Consider the following 6,739-nt stretch of genomic DNA (forward strand, 5'->3'; position numbering starts at 1 on the left):
GGTCCCCCCGGCCGGCGGTGATGGGCACCCGCTGACTCGTGGCGTGCGTCCGAGAGTGCCTGCATGTCTGGCAAATATGGAGAAAATAAAGTAAAAAATGTGGATAGTGCCTGAGATGGTCGGCAGCCAGTGAAACAAAACAAACACGTTCTGAAGGGATTTAATTTGCAAACGGGATTGAAAAGGGTACAACTTCCATGGGAAAATGTGACCTGTTAGAACTGCTGTCGGAAGATGCCGGCTGTCAACGCAAGCACCTAAACCAAGTAAGTTCTCATCAATTTTGACGTGTCCTCTTTCTGAGTCTTTGATTACCTTTTTAACCCTCTGCAGAAAGAAGTGCCTATGACTGTCTAAGGTAACTTTTTGCGCCGACGCAAACAACCTAAAGCAACATCATGCACTCCCTTGGCCCTTGGTGATAGTCCAGAGGAGTATTAGGATCTCTTCTTCCTCTTGTATGTAATAAAGGTATTTTTCCCTGGCAGCCGCTGCCGTGGGGAGCGGCATCCTTCGGTCGCTGGGTGACACCTGCAGCACAGCGGAGCGCCCAGGGGGCCGGAGGGAGCGGGCGGGGGTCGCTCCGCGGGGCAGGAGGAGGCTCCGCATCCGCCGCCGAGCTCCGCACCCACTCCACCCTCTCCCCCGCGGCTGCTGCCGGCGCTGAGAGCCCGGCGGCGCCAGGCGGGAGTTCACATGTCACGCACACGGGTGGGTGCGGGAGCCGCGCCGCGGACCGCCCCTGGTCCCCACGGCGGTGGAGGCCGCAGCTGCGGTGTCCCCGCAGGCGGCTCTCCCCGAGGGGACCTCGCTCGCCGCCGGCGCAGTCCGGCAGGAACCCTCCAGGGAAAGCGGGGGTCCTGCCAGCCCCCAGGAGGGACCTGGAGGACGGCAAGGTGCAGGCGGCAGGAGCGGAGCAGGGTGATGTGGGCCATGGGACGGCTCCTGGAGCACAGGAAGGGACTGGTGGGTTCATCCCCATATGGGGTTTACACGGCCCTGACGTGATGGGAGAGAAGCTGTGGTCCTCTTGGGAAGAAGCAGCTGATGCTCTGGAGGTTTAAATGCCGACAGAAATTCAGCACTCTACCGAGGCACACAACTGTAGTTGTAGCTACAGTTGTCAAAACCTACAGACTTGTTAATCTAATATTTCTCTGTTTTTACCAGAAAGCGTCATTTATGCACTTTTGTTTTGCTGGACTTAGTTGAGTGACTTCCTGTTAGCATGGCAACCGAATTTTAGATTTCTCTACACATGACTTGTGAGATGGCTCTTCCAACATTACAACACCTTTCAGGTGGAAGTAAATAAAAACACCTTCTATTATGTGTTTTTGTTACAGAGAATGAGTGCTCAACAAAAAAAGCAAAAAAAAAAAGCAAAAAAAGCATAGGTAACAGAGATGCATGTTGGTTTCATCTGAGAAATAAGTAGTTCTAGAGAAACAGTGCATGTAGAGATTTTCTTTAGAATGCAGAATAGACAGAGTGGGTCATAGTTTAAGTTCTACACACTAAATATCAATATTACAGTACCTTTAAGTCCACTTTGCTTGAAATTTCAAATTTGATTGTATTGCAGTGACATGGAACATTTCAGTGTTTTATGTTACTTGCTTCACAGCCCACACCTGGATAGCTTAGCAAGGCTTTCTATGCAAGCATACTGCTTTTTCCATAAATTAACCTCATTCACTTAAGCAGTAGTTTTGTGTACAGCTAGGGAAGCCAGGCACCAGTAAGAGTGCTTTAGACCTGTTTTAGAATAGCAAAAATTCTGGAAAACCTGAATTTACACCCGTTTTTTAGACAAGACTCAGAAATAAGCTTTATCCTTCAATATCAAAATAGCTGAAGCCAAACATGGTTTTCCTTTGGTGTTGCCTTCTACACTGAAAGGCCTTAGTCTTGTTTGCAGGATGATGGCATTCTTTACTGTGGGTTTTTTTTTCTCTTTTTGCCTCTGTTATTCTGACTTAGGAACAGATGAGACTCTATTTGGAAACAGGAAAACAAAAATATGTCTGTCTTTTAAATTTAACTTCAGCCACTTACTCTGACTCTATGTATAGCAGTCATTGCCCTTAAAATAGCTCCAGAAAAAAATTCCATTTCTTCTTATCTCATGCTATTTAGAGGCAAATACTGCTAGCTGAAATTTAAGTGAAATTGAGGTCACTACAGATCTGGTATAATTTTGATTATCTTTTTGAGATAGCTTTGCTTATCTACTGAAAATGTTGGGTCCTAACCAATGTGGTTCTACTCTTGGTGACAGTGGGCTTGCATTTCTTCAGTGTGGAGAGACCACCAAGTGTATATTGAAGGACACACATAGAGAAAACAGTTAAGAGATTAGCTTTCACCTTTGTGTATGGGTGTGTGTGTTTATTGCCTGACTTAATTGACAAGGAAAATGTGCATGACTGCTCCTCCAAAGACCTGAGACCTGTCTCCATACCAGTACACTATTTAATCTGTCAGCTTTTTCTGGGATTTGATTCACTGGAGTGAGATGGCAAAACCAACAAGGAAAATCCCGTGTGGCATCTCTGCTTGCCTCTGGTGGTGCTGGTAGTCAGTGTTAAAAGGAACTGAATTAATTTTGAAAATGATGACTAAGTCCCCTTAACTTATCTTACAGAAAGGCAGAATACAGGCAGGAAGAAAAGACTCTGTTATAACCTGTTTAAAGAAAAGCAGGTAAAAATAGACGGAACATTGTTCTAGTCAGACATTTAATGGCTTTTTGAGTGTCAGATTTATCATTACTTTTTCTATGCAGTTTTAAGTTGTGTTGGATTATGTTCTTGTTACTTTCTCAAATATAATGTTCTTAATTACTGAAGGAGGGTTAAAGGTAAAACTTTGTGTGTAAATCAGTCTTCCATCACCATGTTTTGTGATGAAACAGAATTCCAGAAACCATTTGTCTTAGAAGTCCCGAATCATTGAGAAGGATAAGCCAAACTTGCCCTTGCTTTATTACACATACACTACTTTAAGTAGTGTGGCATAGTGTCAGTGTAACACCAGCAACAGTGGTACCAGGATTCTCATGTCCACTCTGATTTGTTGCTGGGAAAAAAAAATAATCTCCTGACTTAATATATATTAATTAATATAGTTTTGTTAAGTGGATACAGGGGAAGGCTGAGCAAATTAAATCTTTGTGTAACAGATATGCATGCAGAAGTCCTTCAAAGGGGCATTACCTTTCAGTCAAATAGAATTTAAGACTGTCAAAAGAGGAGCAACTAAAATAAGACAATTTCTTTGCACAGTGAAGTTTTAAAAGGAATTGGAAGGTTTTTAGTGTGCCACAGAGACTAAAGTAACAAATAAATGACTTCACTATTATATCATATTCTTCTTGGAGCTGTGGGCTATTTTGGTTTCATTTGAGGCTTTTCTTCTCACTTCAAATGTCTGTTTTGGTTTAACAGACATATTGACTGATGTGAGACAAAAACTAAGGAGAACCTTGGATAAAAGTGCCTTTTTTTTTTTACAGCTAAGGTATTTTTTCAGCAAATATGGGCTGAAGTGGTACAGGAGAACTTCCTTAAATTTGAGTGAATTGTACATTTGTCTAAGATTATGAACCAGTCAAATCTAATCTCTGAAGTCCATGACAGTTTCTGCAATTTCTTGGTCACTAAGTATGTGCTCAATATATTAATCTCAAAAGCTTCTGGCATACTTGTGCATGTCAGATGAACCATTGGAATGTTATAATTATATTATCTGGTATATTATGCATGGGGTAGAAAAGGGAGGAGTAAATAGAGAAAGAGTTTTCACTGGCTTTTTCAGGGAAAGATGGCATTCTTCTAGAGATGTTTTCCACAAATCATTGGAAACTTCTGAGGATCAAGCAGCCTTTCCTCAGGAGGCAAAGGCCTCCATTCCATCACTGGTGCATGGACACCCCCTGAGCATGTGGTGGTGCCCTTAAGCTCTTCCAGTCCTAGCTCAGCATATGCTGGTTTTCTGTGATAAAAAAGATCGTTCCATTTCGTTTTGTTTTTTTAGAGTGGTTCTGATACCAGGATTAAGGACCACAAGTACATCCGTCCTTGGCTCAGAGAATCAGAAATCTTATACTACCTGCATTCATACCCAAGACCCTACTGGCAAAGGAAGTCCTGGGCTCCTCATGTCCTTAACACTGGTATCAGAAGGTGCCAGCTAGTCAGGCAAAGCATGGATCAGTTGATTGAGAGCTGGCGCCTGGGGGGACTCCAACCTCCTATAGATCTTGTAGCATGCAGGCTAACCTGTTGTGGCTACATTTGATAATCCTGAACTGACATGGAATACCTGTTTGCCAGCTGTCAGAGTGAACCTGGAGTGCCTCTCTTCCTTTCCTGGAAAGAGAAGGGCTGAAGCAGAAAGTAAACCATCCTCTGTATTTTGTCATCTCTTTTATAATAGAACAAGCATCCTCCACGGGTGGCTGTCTCTCTTTGTTAACCATGCAGCAAACGCCAAGACAAGGAACCTTCCTTCTTAAGATAGATTTGCTGAATCCCAGCTGTGCAGAGCAGGCTGTGGTAGTGCTTCATAAAGGTTGAATAAGCACAGAGGTCAGTAGATACAGGATAAATGGTTGCTATAATCAGCCCAAAACATAAATTTTAAAAAAACCCAAAACCATGCATACGCATGCACGTGCTCCAAGCTGCTTTACTAACTTTTATAAAATCTGTAAATAGCATGAACTCAAGTCTTCTGGAAGTTTGCCAGCTGCCACCTCTGCAATCCAGTTTCCTTTCACAGAATTTTTCAAAACAAAGAGTCTTATGCAAACTTTCTTTAATAACTACTTAAATTATAACTACTTAATAACTAAAATTTTTGTCACTTTTCAACTCAGGTGTCTGGTTGTCGTGTCTGTCAGAGAGAGGCAGCTACTGCCAAAGAACCCAGAAACTCTCTCAGTGATGGTTTAGTAGTGGGGATGATTATTAACCCAGGTCATAAAGCAGTTATGGGGCAATAATGCAGCTCTGTATCCAGCCCAGAATGTATGGTGAGAAGTTGGCCTGACCTGAGAGCCTCACTCCTCCTTACATCTCACATCTCCTAGATGGAGGCATTCTGCCAGTAAGGACCTTCCTGCAGTCGACTCTGTGAGATTCATTGAGAATTTAAATTTCTTCTTCTAACCATCATTTAATTAAAGTACCCACTCACATCAGGGTACTAGGTTAGCAGTTCTAGTAGAATCAGTGCTGTTCTGTGTTTGTTAAATTAATGGATAAACTTTCACCAGTGATCCTTCTGTAGTGCCCTAAATCAGGGGAAGAATATCAAGATTTGAAGATGAAATCTGTACTATTTCCTAACATACAGATGTTTTTTTAACTGATTAGCAGTTTGATGTTAGGCCAGAGAGTACTGGACTGAGAAGATAGAGTACCAAATTTACGTTCAGTGAAAATGATATTTTCTTCTATATTTTTTTCTTCTAAAAATTCATATACTTTAAATTTATCTTTGCCAATAAGTATTGTATTCTATGCATTGATTTGCTATTCTCATTTCCATTATAAAAAGTAAACCAGACCAATTTACTTTGAGTAAAGGAATGAGCAGTAGGATTATAGCAGAAGATGGAGGGTCATACCCATAGTGCATTTCTATATACTAATTTCAATCAAAAATATTTTAATGGCAAATTTTGAAAAGCTCTAAAAATGGATTTTAGCAGTGAAGGCCTGTGGTATTTTTTTCACCTAGGTCCCAAAAATTTGATTGTAGTTATGAACACCATCCACCTACATTGTTTGTATAGTCACTGGAGAGACAGAAGCTTCCCATAAGCAAACTGATCCATCCAATTTATACCTGAGTAGAAAGAAATCAGGTATTTATTGTTGCTGATTGTTGTTTGATTTCACACAGGTGAAATAAGGCAAGATGAACCTTACCGTAGTGGTGTCAAAAACCCAAACAAACAAACAATTTCAGAGGAGACATTAAATAGACACTGGTTTTCTTCTAAGGCATCTTAAGATCTTGTTGACTTTCCTGATATTGATGCTGACATCATAAGAATAACAGATGTCTGCAACATAATTTAAACATCCTGTTGTCAAAATTTTTAGGAGTTTGTGGATGGGTTGAGTAACTGAAATACAGCTTCTAGTTTTGCCAAGGGAAATGGGAGTGTCAGCTGGACTCTTGCAAAGGAAGAACACACAGTCCTGGGTGCTCACATCCTGCCTCCTTCAAGAGCAAGGTGACTTTTCCAGAGAGAACACATTGTATCTGTGGAGCAAGGGAAAGCAAGCACAGATTCTTTCTTCAGATGTTCTCAGCATTGCCAGCACCACAGTGTACCTTAGTCCACTGAATACAGAAATTATCTCTCAGTGGGGAAATAGTTTTAACTGATGTTCGTGTGGAAATGCTCATTATTATTAAACACTTCAAAAGCAATCCTTCTGCTGCTCTTCAGCACTGATTGCTGAATGGATCCTGCCTATCTTCCACTGAAAAATAGGTGAAATATTCCATTTGTGTTTTGTTTATATTGACAACTTTTTATTTTTTAGGTTGGGAGAGGTACTGGCTATTTCTTTCTGATGATCATGATTTAAAGTTGTGAGAGCTGCAGTCAGTCCCTTGGATTTGTTTATGCTCGCACAGTGAGTTTGTTTTTTAGATTTGGTGTGTTATACCTGCAACACCACATGAGCTTTCCCCATAGTGGCTTTAATTAGCTAGC

At 41.5% G+C, this 6,739-nt stretch overlaps 1 protein-coding gene across 1 annotated transcript in view; it reads left to right on the forward strand.

Moving 5' to 3' along the window:
- The first annotated feature begins 160 nt into the window (after positions 1 to 160).
- Positions 161 to 6,739, forward strand: part of TRPC4 (transient receptor potential cation channel subfamily C member 4) — a 131,327-nt gene continuing 124,748 nt past the window's right edge. The window contains exon 1 of the mRNA XM_005420798.2: positions 161 to 266. The gene's annotated coding sequence lies outside the window, so the exon portion shown is untranslated. The remainder of the gene's footprint in view (positions 267 to 6,739) is intronic.

Source organism: Geospiza fortis, unplaced genomic scaffold (genome assembly GCF_000277835.1).
Source record: "Geospiza fortis unplaced genomic scaffold, GeoFor_1.0 scaffold194, whole genome shotgun sequence".
Lineage (NCBI taxonomy): Eukaryota > Metazoa > Chordata > Aves > Passeriformes > Thraupidae > Geospiza > Geospiza fortis.